The 24,870-nt window shown below is 36.6% G+C and overlaps 1 protein-coding gene across 2 annotated transcripts in view; it reads left to right on the top strand.

Moving 5' to 3' along the window:
- The first annotated feature begins 12,060 nt into the window (after positions 1 to 12,060).
- Positions 12,061 to 24,870, top strand: part of jbug (filamin-type immunoglobulin domains fbug) — a 229,773-nt gene continuing 216,963 nt past the window's right edge. The window contains exon 1 of one of the 2 annotated variants that reach the window (XM_067774779.1): positions 12,061 to 12,198. The gene's annotated coding sequence lies outside the window, so the exon portion shown is untranslated. The remainder of the gene's footprint in view (positions 12,199 to 24,870) is intronic. The other variant, XM_067774781.1, reaches the window with a different exon arrangement.

Here is a 24,870-nt window from a genome sequence, read left to right as displayed (position 1 = left end):
TTTTTATTTCTAAACAATACTTCAAATCTGTTGTAATAATGAAAATAAAAAGCACATATATATAAAAAAATTTATACAAAAAAAATTCCAAAAAAAATCTTTAGAGGCCAAATTATTTTGTGACATGAAACGAAAAATGGAGCTTTAAAATTTCATACGAAAATAATAAACTTTTTTGTCTAAACCATGTTGCAATTAAACCAGACAGTTACTTTTACTTTTCCGACTTCCCTCCTACTTCCTCTAGTTTACCTTCTTCATTTCCTCTTTTTTCTTACCTCTTTTCTTTCGATTTTCCTTCCAAAATGTGAATATATATCAAGCTTAGTTTTTCCGCATATTGCTTTACTAAAGTAGTAAAATATTATCAAAAACTTTTCTTTCCCACTACTTTATAATTACCGGATTATGAGTGTCGTCAAATTTTTACTGTTGTACTGCTGACCTCACCTGTCGGGTTTTATTGCATCGTGGTCTATATTAATTAAGGCTTGTTCTATTTTTCTAGCTAAGGTTTGTGAAAAGTTATAAAGTAGCAAACACATATGTGACCTGGAATCATCAAACGACCCTATTGTGCGAAAATACCGTTTTCCACTTTTTATGTGATTCTTATATTCACAAATCGCATTTAAAGTACAAAATTACCATTTGGAAGTAGCCACCCGCCAATCTTTAAACGAGTTTTTCTCGAAAACTTGCTTCGGCACAATAGGTTCGTTTAATGATTCCAGGTCACATATATTGTTTTTTCTAATTTCTCTAAGATTAGCGACGTAAAGTTCTTAAGAGCACATAATTGGACAAAATAGTAAACAATGCATAGAAAGCGAGCACTTTCTCATGTTTGATTTTCTGCCAAGTAATATGTTTTATTTTTGTTTCTAAAGCAAGCGCAATCAAGCCACCCTTTATCTAAAAAAAAATCAAGTCTGAGCGAATTCTCACTTTTCATGCATATCTTTTGTCCACAATAGCTTTAAATAATTCGTTTCCCTTTAACTGCTTGTTAAATTTATTTATTTTATTAATATAGAGTAGATTTATTCTAAAATTAGTCGATGCAGTGTAAGGTGAAAAAAAAAGTTAATAAAAAGTGTTAAAATAAAAATAAAACAAAGAAAAATCTTAAATAACTAAATAGTATATTAAAATTGCCATTGTAATTTCTATGAAATACAGTGTAATGCATACATACATACTTAGCAACAAATTGATTCAAAGTAGATAAGTTGAATACTAAATATTTGATGATATAAATGTAAGACATTTAACTAAACACAAAATAAATAAGTAATTCAAAAAATCAGTCAAACGTGTATATTTGAAAAAAAAGAAAATTTAATAAAAATAAATATTTAATAATTCGTAAATTTAATTGTTTTATTAAATCTGAGGTTGCAAAGCAGTTGAAATAAAGTTGGGACTTCATTTTATTAGAATTTGAGAAGTTACTCTTACTTGCTTACTTAATTAGCGATAAACCGTTTAAACGGTTATGGCCGGCCAACAAGGCGCGCCAGTCGTCTCTTCTCTGGATTAACTGGCACCATTCCAATCTATTCCCATATGCCCTGGGACCCAATATAGATGTATGCTTCTCTCCCTGTCCCGATTCTCTCCAGGGACTGCTTACACTCTAACACGCATTTAGATGCTGTGCTATGCGGGATTAATTGCTGCTTCACTGTCAATATAAAAGTTAACACGATTGCAGCATGGCCTATTTTCTTCCAGGAGTTCTACTAGTTTAGTTACGGCTGCTATTTCCGCTTCGAAAATGCTACAGTAATCCGGCAGCCTGTAGGATCTGTTTATTTTCGGATCAGCACAGTATACCGCACTACTTTGGAACCATCTGTGTACACATATATCGCCTACTTTGGAACCATCTGTGTACACACGTATCGCCTCGTCCGCCATTTTAACAGCCTTGCGCCAACCGTCCACCTCTATTGTCGCCTTAAGATCACCCTCGAAGCGTAGATAGAGAAAGAGGTAGTCTGTTCGTCTTCTGATTGATGACGCTATGCTACTATGGCCGTAAGGCTCCCAAGCTGCTCCGAGGCACCGAACCAGGTTGCAGTTGTTAACGCTATATTCTTTGCTACCAGGTCTACAGGTGGAACGTGCAGAATGGCATACAGTGCAGTTGTTCGGGTGGTTTTAAGGGCTTCCGTAATGCTAAGCATTTATAGTCTGCATACCCCCTCTAATTTGAGGTAAGTTGCTTTTTGTGTGGGTTTCCACCAAAAAAGAACTCCTTAGTATAGAATAGGGCTTACAATCGCTGTAAAAGCCCAATGAGAAAGAGGGAGCGATAGGCTTCACGTACACCCAAGCATTCTTTTATATGCATGAAGTGCTGTTAAAGCCTTCTTCACCCTCTCCTCCACGTTTAGCTTCCAGGACAGCTTATTGTCTAGGATGAGTCCTAGATATTTTGTGCAAGGTTTCTTCTGTAGGGTCACTCCTCCTAACTTAGGCCTGATCCAATTTGGAGCCTTGCACCTCTTTGTAAACAAGACCATATCCGCGATGACTTTCAACCCGACATTTGATGCTCAGGTATGAATATCCCGAAGCGTCCGATCCATCAAAGAACTAACCGTTGGAAGGCACTTTCCACTTATGACAATTGCAACGTCATCTGCGTAATCCGACATTTTTACGGGTCCCTCATCGAATCGCCTGAGCAGTTGGTTCAAGACTACCGTCCACAGCAGAGGTGATAGCACCCCTCCCTGTGGCGTTCCCCTGTCCACTGATTTCGTGGCTTCGTACAATCTCCATTGTGATGTAATCTTCCTGCAATTTAATATTCAGTCGATCCATCTGATTAAGGCAGGATGTACTTTAATGTAATTAAGACCATCCATAATCGTCCATTAAAAACATTATTGGAAGCCCCAGCAATATCTAGGAAGACTCCTAGAGCATATTCCTTATATTCCAGGACTTTCTCTATGCTTATTACCACCCTATGCAATGCGGTGTCTACCGACTTGCCTTTGGTGTACGCATGCTGTGTTGTGGAGAGCAGCTTTTCATCCACGTTGGACTTTATGTACACATCTATCAGCCTCTCAAAGGTTTTGAGCAGAAATTATGTCAAGCTAGTGGGTCTATAGTCTTTAGGATATACGTGACCGATCTTCCCCGCCTTTGGTAGGCAAGCTACACGAGCAGTTCTCCTAGAGTGCAGTACATGATTCAGTCTTATGCACCCATCGAATATTATTTTAAGCCATTCCACGACCGCTCCACTTGAAACTTGTAGCTTGGCCGGGAATATACCATCTGGGCCCGGCGATTTAAACTTATAAAACGTCTTCACCGCCCATTCGATCTTGGCATCGGTCACCAAGCCCGGCATTACCCGCTCCGTGATCGAAGTGTGAGTGCTGTCTGCTGGCTCTTCTAAACTATCTCCCGATGGGAAAATTGTATCGAGAAGCATCTCAAGGGACCTTTCCCCGTTCTCTTTATTAGTCCCTGGACTATGTTCCCCTTGCTAGGACTTTTTTCGATCGTGCTGTTTCGCTGGAGCACTCTATGCCCGTACATAAACTTTTCCATGAGATTCTCTTCGCCTTGAAAATTTCACGCTTGTAGATCCTCCGTAGATCCCTGTACTCACCCCGACACACTTCGCTTTCCGAAGTCTTTGCTAGTTTAAACATTTCTTTTACCTGTCTTCATAGAAGACTCAGCTCATTGCTCCACCATGGCGGCTTTGGTTTTCCTCTGAATCTTCTTAGAGGACAAGCTTTGTTATACGCAGTCATAAGCGTCCTTATTAGGAATTCATTTGACTCCTCCAATTCCTCCACATTGGCAACCTCTTTGGGTTGTCCCAGTTTTCTTTCTACCTGTTTCTGGAATTTAGTCCAATTCGTTAACCTAGGGTTTCTAAAGGTTCCTCCCCTCTCTACCTTCTTTAGGGGGATGCTGAAGCTGATATACGCATGGTCGGAGAAGGATGGTCTAGCAAGAGCCATCCAATCATACCTTGATATATCACGTTGGGAGCATAGTGTAATATCCAAAACATTGCTGGATTTTGGACAAATGTATGTAGGGACATTTCCCCTGTTGGCTATCTACAAATTGGTTTGCAGGATGTAACCAAATAGAGATTCGCCTCTTATGTTCGTATCTGCTCCTCCCCATGCATTGTGGTGCGCATTTGCATCCGCGCTTATGACCAACCGCCTTTTGCGCACTTTGTCCTGTACTAGCCTATTGCACTCCATCGGTGCAACCTCCGCAGCATGGGCCACGTAGCAGGATACCAGGATAAATGCCTGCATATATAGTGCAGCTGTTTCCATACCATTACTACAATTCTCACCCGTCCTTCCTTTTGGCATAGTAAACGCCAAATCCGCGCGCGCTAAGTCCAGAAACCTTTCCTCCCGATGAGAGCCACAGCTCCTGGATCAGCGTCACGACAAACGAACCCTCCTCAAGGGTTAGGAGGAGTTCGTTCGACACCACTTTACTGTGTTGGAGGTTTATCTGAAGGACTCGCAGCACCATTGGGCTGTTTGTCCCCCTCCAGCACCTTTGTTATGACGTCGTCATCCTCCCCTTGCCCTTTTGGTTCAGAGTGTTCAAAGCCCCTTCAGCCTCTTGTAGCTGTTGTGCCGGGTGTTCCCCTGTGCGACTCACAGCACTATCTGGCTGTTGGTCCTCTTCTAACACCTTCGTGGTGACGTCGGCTACTTCCAACTGTCTTTTTTCCCTTAGGTTTTGTAGGTCCTTTCCGACTTCGCCCGCTTCTAGCGTGTTAGGATTTTTATCCTCGGGATTTCTTTTCCTAAGTCGTATATAAATTTTGCCTGTACCAAAGGACATGCGTGTACAATATATCCTCCGCCTGCTTGTTTATTTGGAAGATGTAGAACTGACCTTCTTCCGTAGGCCGAGATACAGTAAGTACCTTCCAATCCTGTGTCGGTATGTTCGGATTCTGATTCTGCAGAAGTCGCAGTATATCCTCTGACTTCATCACGCATGGTATCCATATCTTGACTTTTGGTACCGTAGGGATTTGCCCTTCATCCACCCCCTCAAACCGCGCTTTCGTGCTTTGCCTTTGGAGATTTGGAACCACTCCCTCCAGCCACCGCAAGCGATATTGTCGCAGCTATCATCTTCGCAACATTATACATACGGTAATTTAGATGCGATCGCATTGTTCCCTCTTCATACCATACACAGGGCCGATACACACTTGGTCTAAGGTGCTGGAGACGACTAATGAGCACAGTAAGTAAACACACATGCATACTAATATTTCGTTCGCTACAACAAAGGTAAGGTACTAAATGTTTAGTACGTCTTATACACAAACGTAGTAGGCAATATGGGAATAAACTGGCCCAACAGACGTAAAGCATAGCGCTCAACCCACCTCCCGAAGGAATCGGGAAGAAAATCGGGACCCGTGGGCAAAAATTGTGGGCCCCATATTAAAATGAACAAATTCTAAAAATCAAAGTTACCATATTTTATTTTTATTTATATTTATATGCATTTGTATATAAATGTATATTTAAGGGTATACATGCATACATGTATATTATATTCAATGAATATATGTGACCTGGTCTATGAAAAGGTGGCTTATCACTCAGAAAGGCTGTTTTTTTTTTTTGAGTCATAAGCCACCTTTTCATTGACCGGGTCACATATAGTTATGAACTCTAATTTATCTACCATTCATACAGATCAACATGAGTAAATATGTTTACATAGAAATATACACATTCTTCATAAAGTATTAATATATTTGTAGAAAATAAATTATTATATTGATTGCGAGAAGTATTACACTTTAAAATTCGGTGAATAGGGGTGTGAAAACTAATGAAGAAATAAGTAGAGTTTATTACTTATAGAGTTTTATTTAAATATTGCATTAATTGTATGAAATAAATTTCTTTAAATTGCAACACAAATATTTTCTGGTAGTAATTTGGTATACTAAAAGGCTTTCCTGGCCTTAACAGCTGCGAAATTATCTCTGATAGAGTCAAAATCCAACTGTCTCGCTGTTGGTGCTTCACTACAGAGCATGCCAAGTCCTGAGAGGCGTTCTTGAGTTGAACACGATCGATGGAAGTTCTTTACCCTTGCAAGAACACTGAATGAATGCTCAGCACTAGCTACTGTAACAGGTGTGGTGCAAAAAATACGTAGAGCAACACAAATGTTAGGAAATTTTTTAACTAGATTTAGAGCACAGATAGCATTCAACAATTCAAATCGGGAAAGATTTTCGTTAAAATTTGCTGAGTAAATGTGCTTCAAGTGGATAATTTCATCTCCTAAACTCTGATAAACGTCTGAATTGTATTTGCTGACAAACGGAATGACATTTTCTCGTATTGAGACCTCATCGGTGTATCCAAATTGCCACAAAAAAGAAAATGTGTTCTTCAAATTTTTCATGACAGCAAATCGTTCGGTAATACCTGCAATAACCGAATCAACTATCAACAAAAAGGTGTTGTTTTCGAAATCAGTCTCGTGATCGTCGTTGATCGTCTCGTTCTCTTCACATTCATAATAAAATAATTTAAAAAAAATTTTAAGTTAAACGGTTTTATTGAAAGCAATACGTACACGAAGTAATAATAATACTAAAAGCTGGAAAATATTTGGGTAGGTCCTAGGTACTAGTCATCACACTCCTCATCAATTTAGGGCGTTCATCATACAATTAAATAAAAGCATTGGGCGCGTGAAATTTCTAAAAATGTGAGGCGTAGCATAACCTGGTTAAAGTTCAGTTGGTCTTATATATTACTACAAATAGAAATTTGACGTGTACAATGCCTTTATTTAATTGTCTGATCAACGCCCTAGATTGATGAGCAGTGTGATGACTAGTACCTAGGACCAACCTAATTATTTTCTAGCTTTTAATATTATTATTTCTTCATGTAAATATTGCTTTCAATAAAACCGTTTAACTAAAATTTTTTTTTTAATTATTTTATTTTCAAGTTTTTAGTCTTTATTTAATTGCCTATTATTTCTTATTCTATTTAGTTCATTTAGTGACTCATTATTACAGGGGCTCTTTCCTGCCAATTTGTTACAATTTAAGTCCTCAATACATAATCCTTCCAAAGACTTTACTCGACTCTGCGCCACGTATGCTTGCCCCTCCTCGAACTCCAAAATATTTTGATGTCACTTCTACCGGACTGTATGTAATATTTGCTCCAAATGTGAGCGAAATCGGACATCATAGGTCGCTTTCCATTCATGTATGTATTATGTGTTCCAAATATGAGCCAAATCGGACTACAAATACGATTTTTGTGAATATCTTGATCCCTGTGCCACCTAGCGGCGATTTTTTTTCTTATTATTGCATTGTCATCGGGATCTGAACTATATTCCAAGTTTCAAGCTTGTAGCTTATCGGAAAGTTACTTAAATTTCAATTACAAAATTCTTGCCAGCCAGCCAACCAGCCTGTCAAATCAAGCTAAATAAAACCGTTTAAAAATGTCTTTTGCTGTTCCTTTTTCGAACGCCAGGAAAGCAAAATTTTAGCTTCGCAAGCTTCGTTTGTTTTCGGCGTATCGCTGTTTACATACATAAATACTTGTATATCGCTGTATAAGAATTTGCACCATACCGAATTTTTCTGCTGCAACAGAAAACGAATTAAACTTTATGCTACAAATCCGACGGCAAAAACCAATAACAACTTATGCGGGGTGCCGACACGTTAAGAGATTTATAAAATTTGTTGAAATTTAAAATGATTGCTATCTACGAAAGGTGATTAAAGGTGTGGGTTGTTTATTTTCTGTAAGCAAAAAGCTTCGATAGCATTTTAAGTTTCCCGGGCCCCTCCAAAGCCCGGGCCCGGGATAAATGACCCCTCACCTCCCCCCCCCCCCCTCTCTCGACGGGCCTGCTTGACGGTAGTACCGGTGGAAATGTTACGTGGACAGTAGAAAGTTTAACACAAGTTCTATCCCTTTCTAAAAATCTTAAAGTCTAAAATTCGTATGGAAATAATAAAGCTTTATAAGTTGCTTCTATTATTATTATTTTTTTAATCAGTAAGCATGTTGCTCTTTTCTAGGGATTCGGTTGTATAACGCCCTATTGCAGAAGTTTTTTCATAAATACCCCAGCTAATGTCAAAATTTATTGAATTTGAGCTCAGATAGAGCATTTTTGAAAAAAATTGAGATAAGGCGTTCTTCAACCGAATTCTGAGATAGGACGTTTTCGAAACGGTAGCCGAGATAGAGTGATAGTTCACTCAAAATTTAGGAGTGTTCCGTATAAGAAGACCTAAGAAAAAAACTACACTTTACATTTTCATGTTGTAACAAAAACATTGAAGAGTTAGGTACGTATAATGTCTGCGTTCAAATTCGATCAAGTGTCTTTTTAAATATACTACAACCAGCCGCTAAAAAAATTTACAAAATTGTAATCCTTTTTTCAGATAATCTTCTCAAATTTCTTGGATGCTTGTTTGGAGATGCTCAGCCCATAAGCCAAAACCTTGATAATTTTAGATTGAAATTGAAACTTGCCGCACAATGGCACGAGCAGTTTTGCATGTCATTCCATACCAGCCTCCGATTTCCTTCCAAATACCCAGTAAGTAGAGTTTAGACAGAGTGTTAGCAATTCCAGACTGAGGAAACCTACTTTGGCCACATAATGGTGTAATGTTATATTTTATAAAAAAAAATGACATAGCTCGATCTAGGAAAAGTCTTCCTGAGATTGACTAAATCTAGCTCATCTAGCTCAACTAAAAGATATACGATCAAATCCGAAGTCAACTTATGATTTCATCTCATTAGATTTCATGAAGATGCAGCGGAAAAAGTGATGCAGTATAAAATGAATTTTCAACATGTAAGGAAGGCTAAGTTCGGGGGTAACCGAACATTACATACTCAGCTGCAAAATTACAGCTTGCAAAACTTTTAAATTACCTTCTTTGGAAAAATTTTAATAATTTTCTATTTTGCATCATAAGGTCAACCCACCTACCAAGTTTCATCGCTTTATCCGTCTTTGGTAATGAAGTACCGCACTTTTTTGGTTTTCGAAACTTTCGATATCGAAAAAGTGGGCGTGGTTATAGTCCGATTTCGTTCATTTTAGATAATGAGATGAGTGCCCAGAAACTTATATAACAAATTTCATTAAGATACTTCAAAATTTACTCAAGTTATCGTGTTTAAGGCAGACGACGGATGGACGGACGCCCAGATAATATTGATATATAGAAGTCTAAATCTATCTTGATAATTTTATGCCGTTACGGGGTACGGCTATGCGAATACAATTAATAATTTCTGTGAGCTCTGCTAAGCTGAGTATAAAAACCCTGCTCAATATCGATTCGATCTGGGAGGCGCGAATGTCGAATGTCGTAATGCTCTTGCTATCCCCGAACATCATTAGGGTATTGCCTCTAGCAGAAAATATCTAAACTATATGTACGATACTATCCTCTTGCTCAGCTTTTCAGAGCTTTTCATCGACATTGAATGCAACATTTCAAAGCCAGAACCAGCCCTTGTCTAAGAATCGGAAATAACTTAGAACTTTGTCTCATAGAGTATGGCATCTTCTGGCAGGATTATTTGTCTCATAAAAAATCAACCTTCTATTCCAGCTAGTTTCAATTCAGCCGCAGTATACTTATCATTCGAAATATGTGAAGCTCAAGCATCAAGTTGTAGTGAAAGTGGTGATGTTGGTATGTATATGAAGGAGTGGGCATTATGTTTCTCCCTCACTAGAGGTGTTACACAATTCAATTAGAAACTGGTAACTCATCTTTAACATATCTTTCACACATCAATACCAAACTTATAACACATCATAAGCGTACTGATAGCTTGATGTCAAAAAACCGATATCTCTTCCATAACATTGTAAACTGTCGAGAACTCGTCGATAATATCATTGACGATAAGCAAATGGCATTATTTCGACAACAAGATTTTCACAAAACGATAACTCATCGATGTAGGTTGTTAATTATTAAGCGATTTTCAAATAGTTCTCAAATTATACCGATATGGCCTTAAGCTATTTTTGATATGGTTCCGAAAAGATTTCAAAGTTGTTTCGAAATGGTTCCGAAATTGTCCCGAAAAGTCCCAAAATGGACTCCTGAAATCCCCGCAGATATCCGAAGTAGCACATATTTTGATCCTGAAATAGCACATACTTTATTAAGAAAAAATCCAGAATTCGGTAAAGAATGGTATCAAAGTCATTCAAAAAAAGATTTTATGCCTCTCCCTTAACAATAGGAAAATATTTCGAAAAGATCCCCAGCTTTGTGAAATTGAACTAGCGCTCTGTACACAAGCAAGCGAGTACAATAATTCGGATGCTTAAGAAATCCAGTTTTAAATCAGTGGAACGGAACTCAGAAAATTATCAGGCCAAATAACTCATTCAATAGCTGTCTTCTTACACATATTTACGTCTACGTTTGCGCGTAAAAAACCGCTTCTGCTCACTTAAATAATGCTTAGGAGACCCATCTAGCGGCAACGAGCTACAAAACATGTTGTACCGAACAGCAGAGACACAAACCTCTGTTTTATGTCTGTGTATAACCTATAGCTGAATCGGTTGTGGTTTGTAGAGTTGATACATAAAATTAGTGTCGAGGTTAAACATAGACACATATTTCAGTTGCATCTGAGTATAATGCGTATTGAAATTTAGGAGTATGTACTAATTTTATGCGCAGCAATTTCAGAAGTGTAGGTAAAGTTTAGTAGTAAAGTGAAGTAAAGTAAAGTTTGGGAACCAGCATCAACACTAGCAACAACATCAGCACTGAAATCAGGCGAAGAATCAATCTTGCAAATAAATATTACTTTGAACTAGGTAGGCAATTGAAAAGTAAAGTCCTCTCTCGGCGAACGAAAATCATACTCTACAAGTCACTTATCGTACCCATCCTGCTATATGGGGCAGAAGCATGGACCATGACAACAGCAGATGAAGCGGCTTTGGGAGTGTTCGAGAGAAAAGTTCTTCGAAAGATTTATGGACCTCTACGCATTGGCGATGGTGAGTACCGAAGAAGATTTAATAATGAGCTGTACGAGCTATACGCAGACATCAACATAGTCCAGTGAATTAAAACGCAGCGACTGCGCTGGCTCGGCCATGTTATGCGAATGAAAGATGATGCTCCGGCCAAGAAAGTGTTTCTATCGGAAACCGCCTATGGAAGCAAAGGTAGAGGGCGGCCCCCGCTCCGTTGGAAGGACCAGGTGGAAAACGATTTAAACTCCCTTGGTGTGACCAATTGGCGCCGGTTGGCGGAGCGACTGGCGCGCCTTGTTAGACAGCCATAACCATTTAGACGGTTAAGCGCCAATTATGTAAGTTAGTAAGTAAGGTAAAGTTTAACGCTTAGCAATCCATATACAGTTTAAGCGTAATCGTATATAGATGTAAAAAAAACACAGCTAATAAGAAAAGAAAAAACAGGTGCAAATATATCTCCACATCAATAAATTATTATAAATGTACTTAAGCGATATTTTATGGAATGATCGCTTTAGAAGAAAAACATCAAAACCGAAATACCATCAAATGGAAAGGTAACAAAGCAAATAAACTGACTCAAAAAATTTAAATAACTGCAAAAACTAAAGAGGGAATAACTAAGAAAATTAACAAACCTTGCAACACTTGTTACATTTTAACAATAAATTCATTTGTTAGTGTTGAGCTTTATTATACATTTGACAGCTTTTGAGAGTTGATAAATAAAAGACTTAAGACACACACGCGCTACCATCAAAATCGAGGTATGAGTAAGTAGGCATGACGTCACAACTTTCCAGTGAGTTTATTTCCAAGAAGTTTGGAATATACAGGTATTAAAAACATGAAAATGAAAAAGCGTCGACAAAAGCTCTGAGCACATATGAACGATTTGAAGATTAACTTTTGTTCAAGTAAACAGTTGTCGATCGTGTCTTAAGCTTCACACATGAATTACTAAAGAAATTTTATTTTGTGGTAATTTTCGAGTAAAAAATAAAATACAAAAACTGCTTTTAAAACATCGAATTGTGTAACTTTTGCATTTAACAAAAATAAATTTGCATGCAAAATTCTAAAATTAAAGTGAGATTTAAAGTGCGACAAGTGCAGGTGAAATATAATTAAATGAAAAACAAAAAAAATTGTATAGTTGAATTTCATTGCGGGAGGGCATTAAATGAATGAATTTGTTTTTGTTTTTTTTGGGTGTTTTATGCTAGTTTTTTCTTTCTTTTTCCCACATTCTTTTTAGTTTTTTTTTCATGTTACTCTTTGCTCTAGCTACATAACTGAAGCACTTTGTTTAGGTAGTATTTTCATTCGCTCCGCCTTTCCCGTTTGTTATGATGCCTCACCCACTGCACGGTTCCATTCATTCCTCGCTGTCGGCTCAGTCGCACCAACTCGCTGCATTATAGCACCTGCCACAAATTTAATTTACGCATACATATAAACACACAGACCTCGTGCAAACACTTTACCACAATTGTTACACTGAAAAACACATATTTTATTTTATTTATTTTGTATTTACTTTTTTCTGTTGGTCATCTCAGCGCTGCTCGTAACAGCTCCGGTCCCATAACTCAACTCCACATTATGCATTTTTTATTTTGATATAGTTAAGTGGTGCTTCAAGTTGTATACTTGTATACCTTGCTGTAGGTTCACACAGGGGTTCTCATAACTTTCAATGATCAATTCTTGTATTTTTTTATACCAGTAGTGTACTCGAGAGCTTCGAAGTACATGTCATGTCAGCGCAGTAAAGCAAACAATCAATCAGCTTTAACTTAAAACAGTACACTAAAATGCTAAAATGTTCTCTCCATGTAAACACACTACTAAAAAATTGCGTTTGTATTCGAAACTCTGCCGGCGTTGTGCAACACTGTTCTATACCCGCACTATCCCCGAAAATATTTTATCGAATTTTATCAAATTTGGTACTTAGAAGATTGATCACATTTAAAGATTTTTCTGCTTTGATGTTTTTACTGGGGGACTTTTACAAGGCTGCCACCTTTTTTAAGAAATTTTAAACTTAAATTAATTTATAAGGGTATATTTTATAGATTTTTGTTCCTGATCCATTTTACCAAAGTTGCCACCTTTTTGAAAAAAAAATGTAAACAAACTCATTTATACTCACATCGGTATCGAACAAAATGCAAATACGAAACTTCTTAACACATTTACCTTTCACCTGTCACCTTTGTTGCTTCCTTTATACTGAGTCACTTTGAAGTATCCCCGCAATTTTCGGTACAATAGCGGGAATCTATTTAAAGTAAATTTGCGTTGTGCTAGTATCTTGAAACTTGGAACATACTTCAGATATTGCAACATGAGGGGAATAAATCTGGATGCCGTACAAATCGTGATAGTTAAACAAAAACGTTTACGAGTGCATGAGTTGAATTAGGTTCCTTTCCTGATAATCTAGAGACCTGAATCTTCGAACCCATAGACTTCAATATAAATACAATAAAAGTAAACTAAGTTCCCTTAGTAGCGATCGAGTTGTTAAAGAATTCTTGGAAAATACATAATAAGCAAGAAGAATCTTGTGATTGGTTTACAGGTATATTCCATTGAGCTACAAAAACAAAATCTCACACACCGAAGCAACTCAGCAAGAAGAAAAAAAAACTAACTAATCACTAAAGAACCATGCTCAATTTCGGAACTGCTTTTTTTAATCATTTAGGGTTAATCCTGGAACTTCTTCGGGCGCATTCCACCCTGACCTTGTATAAGTGTCAATATAGTAATATTTTTTCTGCGAAAGATATTTTCGGAATTTCCACAAAAATCACTATTTCGTTATGATTCTGAATCTTTCCCGAAATGATAACTAAATTAATCTCAAATTTATACTGAAATTATTCCTAATTGATCCCGAAACATTTTCGAAATGATTACAGTCATAATGCCGAAGTGCTCCTATAAGAGTCCTGAAAGGGTTCCAAAGTATGGTCGAAATTATTCAAAAGTAGTCCTAAGATGGTATCTTAAATAATCCTGTGGCAGTTGTTAAATTATTTCGAAAAAATCTCGAGATGATCCCGAAAAAATGCAGAAGTGAATTCAAAACGATGCCCAAGCTGTCTCAAAATTTCCCAGAAACAGTCTCGAAGTGATTCTGAAGTTTTACTGAGATGATAACAAAAATAATTCCAAAGTGATCCTGAAATCGTTCCAATGATGATTAAAAAAAATGCAGAACTGAAGTCGAAACGATGCCCAAGCTGTCTCAAAAATTCCCAAAAATAGTCTTGAAGTGGTTTTGAAGTTTTCCTGACTGACTAAAATAATTCCAAAGTCATCCTGAAATCGTTCCAAATTGGTCCCGAAATAATTTCGAAATGGTTCAGGCAATAATCCTAAAGCGATCTGGCAACAATTCAAAAATGGTTTCGAAATAGCCTCGAAGTTATTCCAGAAATAAAAATAACGATGCCCAAACTGTCAGATAGTTGTTGAGAAACAATCTCCAAGTGACTGGGAAGTTTTCCCGAAATGATAACTCAAATAATCCCGAGGTCATCTTTAAACGATTTGGAAATAGTTTCGAAATAGTAATACAGTTTTGTCAAAGTTAGACCTAAAGAACTCTAAAGTAATCCTGAAGTTGTTTCAGATTGATCCTGAAAGCGTCTCGAAACGATTCTGAAAATAATCCAGAATTGATGAGTAATTGTACCAGAATTAAAGTTATTCTAAATTGCTTCTGATGGTATACCGCAATGTTCAGGAAATAGTCTTTGAAATGTCTAATAATAGGCGCTAGCAGTCCATCAACTTCAAAAGTTGATCGAAGTCCGTCAATCCGTTACGCATGTATGAAGGTGGCGCTCAGCTCTATATTAGTTGATATACACACACACTCTTTACTGAAAGTCATAATGTGTCCATCTCTAATTGAATAATTTGATGTGCCGTCTTCTAATACAAAAAAACGATGAGTCCCTGGCGTGTCCTTGTTTAAAGAGAAAAAGCCGATTAGCTCCGTTTTAAATGCCAATTTTTCTTTTACTGCTTAGTCACTTTTTACATTAGTCTCCGTTTTACTCCCGCCCGCTCAATTGATGAATTTTTTCCCAAGTTATCAAAAATAAAAACAGAAACATAATAATTCATAAAATTTGCCAAACATTTCTGCCGCTGTTTTCGTGTTCGTAGCTGTGTGTGCCACAAATTACGAAACATCTTTATAATGTTTTTATGGAAAGTCGACAGCTGGGTATTCCACCGGAATTTAAGACTTTCTCAGTTGCTTTAGTCTGGCAACCACATTTATCACACAATGTTTTACTTAATTATTACTTGGTGGTATATATCTACCGTAATTAAGTTTTTTGTACTTTTGGTTTTCTATGTGTCATTTTCCGCTTACGTTCTTACTTAAGCTCATATTTTGGCTGTGCCTAATGTGTAGACGTTTTTTTTTCATATTTCCCACCTAAGGTCTAGAGCTTAGCAAACATTTTTTGTGTATTTAATTAGCGGGGCAGGCTCATGTTGCTTAAAAATTTTCCTTGTTATTTATATTAGCGAAAAATTACACAAACGCGGCGATTGTTACTAGGATATGTTTCAAAATTTCACTACTTTATCACCTAGCTTTTCGGAAGCTAACTTTTGAACTTGAAATTTCCAACATTCATACGCTTTGTAACTGTTCTCTAAGTATATACTACCTTTTGTTGCTACTAATTTTTTACTCAGGATTTAATCAAACTTGTATGGAATATTTTTAGGCTCGTTCAACGGAACAGTACATTTTTGGAAATTATAAAAATTTTATGCGTAAACACAGCATCATTGCTAAGAAATCATTTTTATTTTTAATTTAAAAATTGTTTCCTACATTTTATTTTTTTTTTTTTCATTTTTTTTTCTGGAATTTGTTTTCAGTGACTCGCCCACTTAAAATATTTGCGTATTTCTTTAGCCATATCTTCGCTTTTAGAATTTTGGTTTTAATTAATGCTCTCAAGCTATTTGTGACACTGATTGCCAAAAAACGAATTCGAGTTAATCAACCCACCAACTACAGGGTGAAAAACTCAATAAAACACGCCAATTACACCGCCCGCACCCATACTCGACTAAATTCCATCAAATCGCACACATATGTAGACTAAAATATTTGCGTATAAGCTTTACGGTGGGTGTGTTTATAACACACAGCTGTTAGTCAACTGTTGAGTTATAGCTTTTCAAACGCAGCGTTGAGCTTTACCAATGAATTTGACATTGTGGGTTTTGTTGATTAAAAATTCATAAAATGTTTTTAAACTGCATTTTAGCAGTTTTTGACAAGTCGAAATGTCAGCTATGCACACAGTTTTTGTTATAGTTTATGGTTAAGTGTACAAGGTAAAACAAGAAGTCATTTTCTTTTAAAAATGTATAATAGTTATTTACTTGACATTTGATTTAACACATCTTTTCCCGACATTTGTTGACCACATACTTATTACTAAACAGTTGTCTATTCTGAATGCTTCAATACTACACACATCACCATCACTCAATTATCTACCGAATCTTAAGTATCTATGCGGATGTCAACAAACTTCTTAAAGCATTTCGTGATACCCAATTTTAAAAATTTTTCATACTGCCAGCGTGGGCGGTGCTGATGGCGTCAATAATGCCAAAATTGGAACAAGCGGAATTTTTAACAAATTTGTTTTATGAAGATTTTTTTTATTTTCGTTATTTAATAAAAAGATTTCGACACATTTGAAAACTGAAGTTAGAAAAACCAATCACAAAAACTTTTTCGCAAAATTTGGAAAGCCGGTTTTTATTGAAAAGTTTTAGTCTTGTTATCAAAAAGCTATCAATTTCTTATCAAAAATTCATCGATGTCTTTACTTCGATATCTTTACTTATCGATTATTCACTTCGCACTCATCTCCTTTTGTATTGTCATAACTCAGGTTCTATGTTACTTGGATAACTGATATTTGGCAAGTGATTCATTAATTCGAGAGCACTGGCGAACTTTTTATCTCCGTATTATTCCACGATTTTTGACCCGTTATCATTTGGTGACTATTTTCAGATGGTTTTATAGACCATTTCGGTGTTGCTTTAAATATGCTACCGAGACAACTGTCTCACATTCCTCATAAATGTTTTTGACCAATTTCGTTAAGAGCGAAAATATTTTTATTACAAATCAATTTTATGATTGCAATAATTATAAAAAAAAAGATATTAAACAAAAGTTTTCAATTCAAGCAGGAATAACCCAAGCGCCTTTATTTGCATAAATATTTTGGAATGTTGTTGATTAACGCGGTTTGCGTGGTTGCTTTTTGACCATTTCGTTTTGCCAGTTAGTTGCTTGTTGTGGTCAGTCTAACCTTACTATATTTGTTGTTGTTGTTATTGCAATAAAGTTAAATATGAGCTTATTTTAAGTAGCTCTCGTTTCTACCTAACGTGTTTTCTCACTTCTAATTTATTTAATATATATTTTTTTTGCTTTTAATTTAACTACAAACACTTTTGTTGTGAATCTGTTATTGAATTTATTAAGCGCTTCTAAATGCTTACATATACACATACATACATGCATATTTATTTAGCGAAAATAACGCCACACTAGAAATCTTTTTTTATAGTTTAAAATAAGAAGAGCTGGAACTAGATTTATTAGAGCAAAACTAACTCATATGGGCAGCGGTTTCTGTCAAAATCACTTTCATTTGTAAATTTGTGTGGAAAAAATTGTTCAATATTCATAAATTTTATTGGAATTTTTGTAATATCGAATTTTTATAGTAACAGACCCTGCGTATGAAAAATTTAATATATCTGCATTGCTAATGGGAAAAAACTAATAATAAATTATATACAATTATACTACAAGCTTCGTTAGAAAGCATGCCTTTCTGATTTCTCTATAATAAAAAATTATAAAAATTAAATTGGTATTTATTCCAGAAACTATACATTTGTACACAGCTCTGGATAGGTTGTAGAATTTTTTTTTGATGATTTCCCAGTCGGTTTTTGCAGGAGCTGTTCGCTGATAGGCAGTATTTTTATGCTTTCATGCGTTGTCCATAAAAATTGTGCATCCAACACAAGAGCTTTTGCTTTTTTTCGATTTCTCGCATGCTTTCGATACGATTCCCATAGCTACAATAACAAACTAGCCTCGCATGGTCTCTTAACTCATATAATTGAAATTTAAAGTTTGTTCTGCGTGAATACGTTCTGCCAGGTTTTGTTCGATGGCAAACTTTCAGAGTCTTTTCTGGTAAACCATGGAGCTCGTCAAGGCTGCCTTCGAAGTCCTGTTTTGTTCTCAGTATACTTAAATTAACTAAATGATTATCCGCGCTTAGATGCTAGGGTTTGTAATAGAAATGTGAAGGTACACATGTATGCTGATGATCTGGTCTTCCTTTCTGCATCCTCTGCTCAGATACAGCAAATGATAAATTCCCTTATCGACTATTGTAACAAATGGATACTGACTATCAACTTGAACAAGTAAAAAATTATAGTATTTAGGTAAAGTGGTATATCTCCTCGCGCCCGGAAATTATCTTATGGCAGGCAAGTTTTTGAAGTTATTAACGAATAAAAATACTAAGTCGTTACCCTCACTTGCCAATTATTTTGTATTAAGCACTTAGATTCAAAATTAGCTGAGATAAAATCGCCATTAACGCAACGGGGGTTGAACTACTTAAAAAATTCTCCTCTAAATGTCTTGCTAGTTGCGCAAATATACCCTTCATTACGCAATTTTCAGCACACACTTTCACCTCATCGCTTTCACCTCATGCTAAGAAAAGTACAAATATGTATCTTAAAAGGGCTCAGAACTGCCTTGCCCACATGAAGTAATAATAATAATAAAAGCTATAAAATAATTAGTTGGGTCCTAGGTATTAGTCATCACACTCCCCATCAATCTAGGGCGTTGTCCACACAGTTAAATAAAAGCGTTGGGCGCGTGAAATTTCTAAAAATGTGACGCGTAGAATAGCCTGATTAATGTTCAGTTGATCTTCTTTGTATGATCAACGCCCTAGATTGATGAGGGGTATGATGACTAATACCTAGGACCTACCTAATCATTATATAGCTTTTAGTATTATTCTTACTTCATGTAAGTATAACCGTAACTCAAATATTTAATATAGAAAAATGTTTTTCATTCCAACACCACTACTTATAGCGTATTAAAATCAAACTGATTGACCATCACTTAGACTGCGCTGCTTTTATACTCTCAGTTTGCCTTGTCAATATATTGCTTACAGGGTCTAGACTTTTCGCAAGCAGCCGTCTCGAGTAAATGCTTATTAATTTTTGGTTTCTGTGTCATAGTTGCTCATTTATTTCTCGTTTCTGTATCTCATATTGTATGCCGCCTTCTATGTATATGTGTGGCTGTTTTTTTCGTGACGTATCGAAACTGCTAACATTCGCCCAATAATAATCTATTGCTAATATATAGCCCTGGAAGCATGTCTGTCGTGATCTTTTATCAATTCCGGCTTAAATTGGAATGAGTAATTTTATTATGATTCAATCCACCAAGCAAATGAGCAATTGGAGGCTATTATAAGTGCTGTTTATTTGGTTCTGGTTTTTTTTTTTTTTCAACCATAAAGTAATTTTACATTTATCTAATATCACCTGTAAAAGACTTTTCATGTCACCTATATCATAAAAATGTTTACATTACGTCAATTTTAAAGCACTTAAAATCATCGCTCACAACTCAATCGTAGCTCATCGTCTCATCCGCTTTGTTATATGTTTCTTTTTAATTTCTCGTTCATTTAAGATGACATCAGATTTTGTTATGGCCTTTAGCAACATCCTTTCTTTTACGTACAATCAGCATCGCTTAAATGTGCTTTCGATTTGCAAATATGTGTGTGTGTTTATTGGTATGTTTTTTGTGTATTAACATCTTTACCTACGAATTGGGAGAATTCAGAACATAAGTGTAAGGTAAACGTAGCCGTAATTTTTTCAAGTGATATACAGTATGGGGCAAGAAATATCGCGTTATCTACTCCAACAAGGCTTAAGGCCATATGGCCATAGCAGTATAGCGCCGTCTAAAATCGGGCAAACGGAGTATATGGTCCCATGCCTGAGTCTCGAAAGAGTTCTGAGCGGCAGGGTTGCTTCCAGGGTGCAAAAATTACAGAACATTCTATTAACGTGTATACCGGTGGCTCCAAATTAATGGAAGGAGTCGGGTCTACTGTTTAATGTGTCGATCCAGGAATAAGTACATCCTAAAGGCTGCAAGATTAATCTAGCGTCTTTCAGGTGGAAATTATAGCCATGAAGAAAACAGCAGAGATTCTCCAGAAAGCGTGCTTAAGCTGCAGAGGCGTCAATATAAATACTGATAGTTAGGCGGCGATTAAGGCAATAATCTTGCACAGCACATCAGCAAGAAGTATACTGGAATACCAAACTGGAAAAACTTCGTTATGCCGGACCATATACATATCTGTACTGAGTTCCCAGTCACAAAGAGAGAGAAGGTACCGAAAAAGTCCATGTGTTGACAAAGGAGGGTACAGCACTCACTGAATCGACGCTAAATCTCACTATCGGTTTTGGAGACATCAAAAGGAGACAAGAGTTGAATGCAATCCCCCATCCGGTGTTACAAAATTTCTAATATAATGTACAAATTCAACGATTTAAGACTCACCCAGTGGCTCATGTCTCTGAAGAGAGAATACTTAAGGTTCACAATGGGCATACTAACTGGACATTGCCTTCTGGCGTCGCATGCTTATAAGTTAGGCCTTGTCAGTAACAGAAGATAAAGAAAGTGCGAGCTGCAGGAAAAAACGGTTGAACATGTTCGGTGATCGTATCCTGCACTCGCCAGGTCAAGGCTCCAGCTATTTAGAGCGGGATAGTTGTCTGGGCTCGAGATAGCAATAATATAGGTCCCAGAAAACTTCTAGTATTTGGCAAGAGGACGGAATTATTTCATAATATAAGTCCTGACACCTGATTGGAGTTCTTACGTCTCGTCGTCAAAAAAATTCTGGTAACACCATGGACTCATTCAAACTATGTGAATTCTTGTTGACCGGCCAGTTCAACCTAACCAAACCCATTGGGGACGACAGAATATGAATGTAGGCTGGGAGGAATGGAATGTAGGGTGGGAGGAATGGAAACAAAAAACACCGGACGGCGTGTAATCTATCCGTTATGGGAGTGTTAAAGGTATGTTATCGTTAGTAACCATTATCGACATGTAAGATGTTTGTTATCGGTTTGCTATCGGCATGTCTTCGACGAGGTATAAACGAGTGTTCGATTGTTTATCGAATCGCTAAAAATTCACTATCGATAACAAATGTTTTCATTTCTATCGAAATGTTATGGATTTATTGCCGGATTTTTACCTATTTGTCCTCGACGAGCTATCGGTTTGTAATCGGCATGTTATCGATTTGTTATCGACGAGTTATCGGTTTGCAGTTGTAAATGAAAATTCTTTTCTTGTTATAAATTATTCGAAGAGTCGAATAAGTCAATAATCGAATGCTGCCAATTATTCGATTAACAAGAGCTCTAGTCCGCGCCAACAATTACACTGCAATAGTTTACATTTCAGCGATGAAAGAGAGCAATAAATCTGCAAGAAGTTCAGGGAACGTTTACAAAGTTTTTCGAGCCGACCATTCAAATGTTTGCGTGCCAACCAAAACCATAAACTCTTTACATTGACGACAGAGTAGAAGCGAGAAGCGTTGCTTTCATATAAAGATAAAAAGCTATGAAAATTATTTCCTATGGAGAATTGGTTAAGATGTGAAAGTGCTCAGAAATGTTTGAAGCTTGTAAAGTCAGAAACCAAAAATTTTAAAAACCCATAATTTATGTGTACATAAATTTTCACTTTAGCTGAGCATATGTAATGTATGTAATTAAAAATTTTAAGTCAATCAAGTTTTGATTGCTAAGCAATAAAACCATCAAACAGCCGCATTTGATGAACTGGGTATGTCAGTTACTGTGTTTTCGAGCAAAAAATGCGCCTAAAAAACAGAGTACATGGTATGACAGTGGCGTAGTGAGGTTTTCTTGCGCCCAGGGAAAAATATTTTTTTTTCTAATAGTTCAGTCGATAATGATTGAAAATCATGATACACTTCCATCAAATTCATCCCCGGATCTTGTAATCTGAGCTACACACTATCAGTCATCCTTAAGATTTCATCCCAGAAATGAACTCATGCTTTGAAACTAAAATTAGTATATTTTGCAACTGAATTGTAGCTTCGCCTCTGGTGTCACTTGTGGTGCTAGTACCCTCTGCTAATTGTTCTAAGTGTTCTACTACATTCCCTAGCGCATCGACGATAACTTTAACCGCTTGTAGCAGTAGTAGTAGAAGTAGTAGTAATAGTTTGTTTTATTAAACAGAATCTATTTACAAAGTTGATTACAATAAAAAATTTTATTTTATAACTAAACTTTGGCGTGGTGCCGTCAGTTTACAGGTACTTGTAGTAAGTTTTTCTGCACATTATATAATAAAATATTTCTTAAATATAAGTTCCAAAATTCCTCTTCCAAACATTGCTTCCTATATTTTAATGCTGATTTAACGTACTGATTCAATGTGATCCAGTTTTTACCATTTAGGTATTCATTAATCTCTTGGTGTATTAATGCACTTTTTAAAAAATAATATTCTATATTCCATAAGTACGTGACAACTACCCAGAAAGTTTAAAACGTTTTCTTCGTTTCCTGAGTTGCAAATTGGACTGCGATTATCTGGCTGCTCAAGATGAGGGTCATAATTTAGTTTCAATAGCTCTCCTCTTATGCGAAACAAATTAAAATAAATAAATAAATAAATGTAAGGCGCGATAACCTCCGAAGAGATCTAAGGCCGAGCTTCTCTTCCAATTTGCGTCGTGCTCCTCTTGATTTTCCCTACAAATTGGCCGGACGGGACCTACATGTTGTATGCCGACTCCGAACGGCATCTGCAAGGCAGATGAGTTTTCACTGAAAGCTTTTCATGGCAGAAATACACCCGGAGCGCTTGCCAAACACTGCCGAGGGGCGACCCCGCTTAGAAAAATTTTCTTCTAATTGAAAAACCTTATTTCTAAAATTTTAATGTTGCTTTGCCCGGGGTGCGAACCCAGGACATACGGTGTGATAGGCGGAGCACGCTACCATCACACCACGGTGGCCGCCAATGCGAAACAAATTGCTAGTCGCATATATGCTAAATTCATCTCTAAAATAATTAAGCTTCGCTAGCTTGAGCTTGAGCTTTTAACAGAAAATGTTCCCTTTTCACTGCATCTATTTTAGCTAATATATTGCGGTGCCAATGTCTTCTCAAAGTGTTATCATTTATTAGAATTGGTTCACCGTACTCATTGGCAAGCGAATTCCACTTTTGGGAACATTGAGACCTAGTTTCTAGCAAGTGCATTGCGATTAGCTTTGTTAGACATTTATTACCCTTTTCCATAACCCTGCAAATATAATTGAAATGTGTTTTCAAGAAGCCAATATACAATTCTGGGAGTCCGGTTTCGAGATGAATCATATAGCTCGGGGTGTTACGCGGTAATCTGAACAGCCTTTTAATAAAGTACCTCAGCAACTTTTCTACTTCTTCGTAATATTCAATTCCCCACAATTCTGATGCATAGCCCAATACTATTCGTACAGCTGCTTCAAATAATTTGTACTTATGACTATGAGGAATGTATTTTTTAGACAAAAAAGATCTCCAGGTGCTGTTTATAGCGTATTTGGCTGATTTAAGTTTACTTGACAAATGTTTATGGTACGATGCATTGTACGTTATAACTACTCCTAGATTTTTGTATTCCTTAATCTTCTCCAACTCGTGTCCACACAAATGCCACTTTTCATCTCTACCATATCTACCTTTTGAGCCCCTGAATATAAGTACTTTTGTCTTATTCGTATTTATTGTAAGCCCCCAGTCACTACAGTACTCCTCTAGTTTGTTGATCATTTTCTGTAATTGTTTTGTGATTTCTGCTAAGATAACTACATCATCGGCATACATAAGTATCTTTATATGGAGGCCCCCAAACGTAATACCCTTTGGCAAGTGATTCACCAAATCGTCTAGGAAAAGAGCAAAACAGTAATGGGCTAAGTAGGCAACCTTGTTTAACACCCGTTTCTGTTGGAAACCATTCTGAGGCAGTGCTACCATCCCACGCCCTTGCAACGTTATTTTTGTAAAGACTGCTTATTATTTCTAGCATTTTCGTTGAAAGACCTAAATTACTTAATTCGAAGAAAAGAGCATTTCGTATTATAGAGTCAAAAGCGGCCTTAAAATCCACGAACAAATCATAAAGTTTTCTCTTCTTTGAAATATAATGCTGAGATATGCTACATAAACTAAAAATATGGCCGGTTGTAGAGTATCCCTTTCTAAATGCCCCCTGGAACTCACTTAAAAGCGAATTCCTCTCTACCCAAGCTGCTAATCTTTAATACAAAATGGAGGTAAATATTTTTGCAATGGCATTCTGAAAGGAAATTCCTCTGTAATTATTTGGGTCATTTATGTCTCCTTTTTTAAAAAGTGGCAATATAATAGCTTACTTAAACAGCGAAGATACCGAACCAGAGTTGTACATGCTATTAAAGCAAGTTGTAAGCTGCTCTATAAAGTAAAGAGGGGCATGTTTAAAAAATTCCGTGGGTATGCCGTCAGGCCCTGGTAGTATTCAAAGT

Source organism: Eurosta solidaginis, chromosome 3 (assembly GCF_040869045.1).
Source record: "Eurosta solidaginis isolate ZX-2024a chromosome 3, ASM4086904v1, whole genome shotgun sequence".
Taxonomy (NCBI): Eukaryota; Metazoa; Arthropoda; class Insecta; order Diptera; family Tephritidae; genus Eurosta; species Eurosta solidaginis.
Note: the sequence above shows the minus strand (reverse complement) of the source record. Positions and strands in the feature narration are given on the sequence as shown.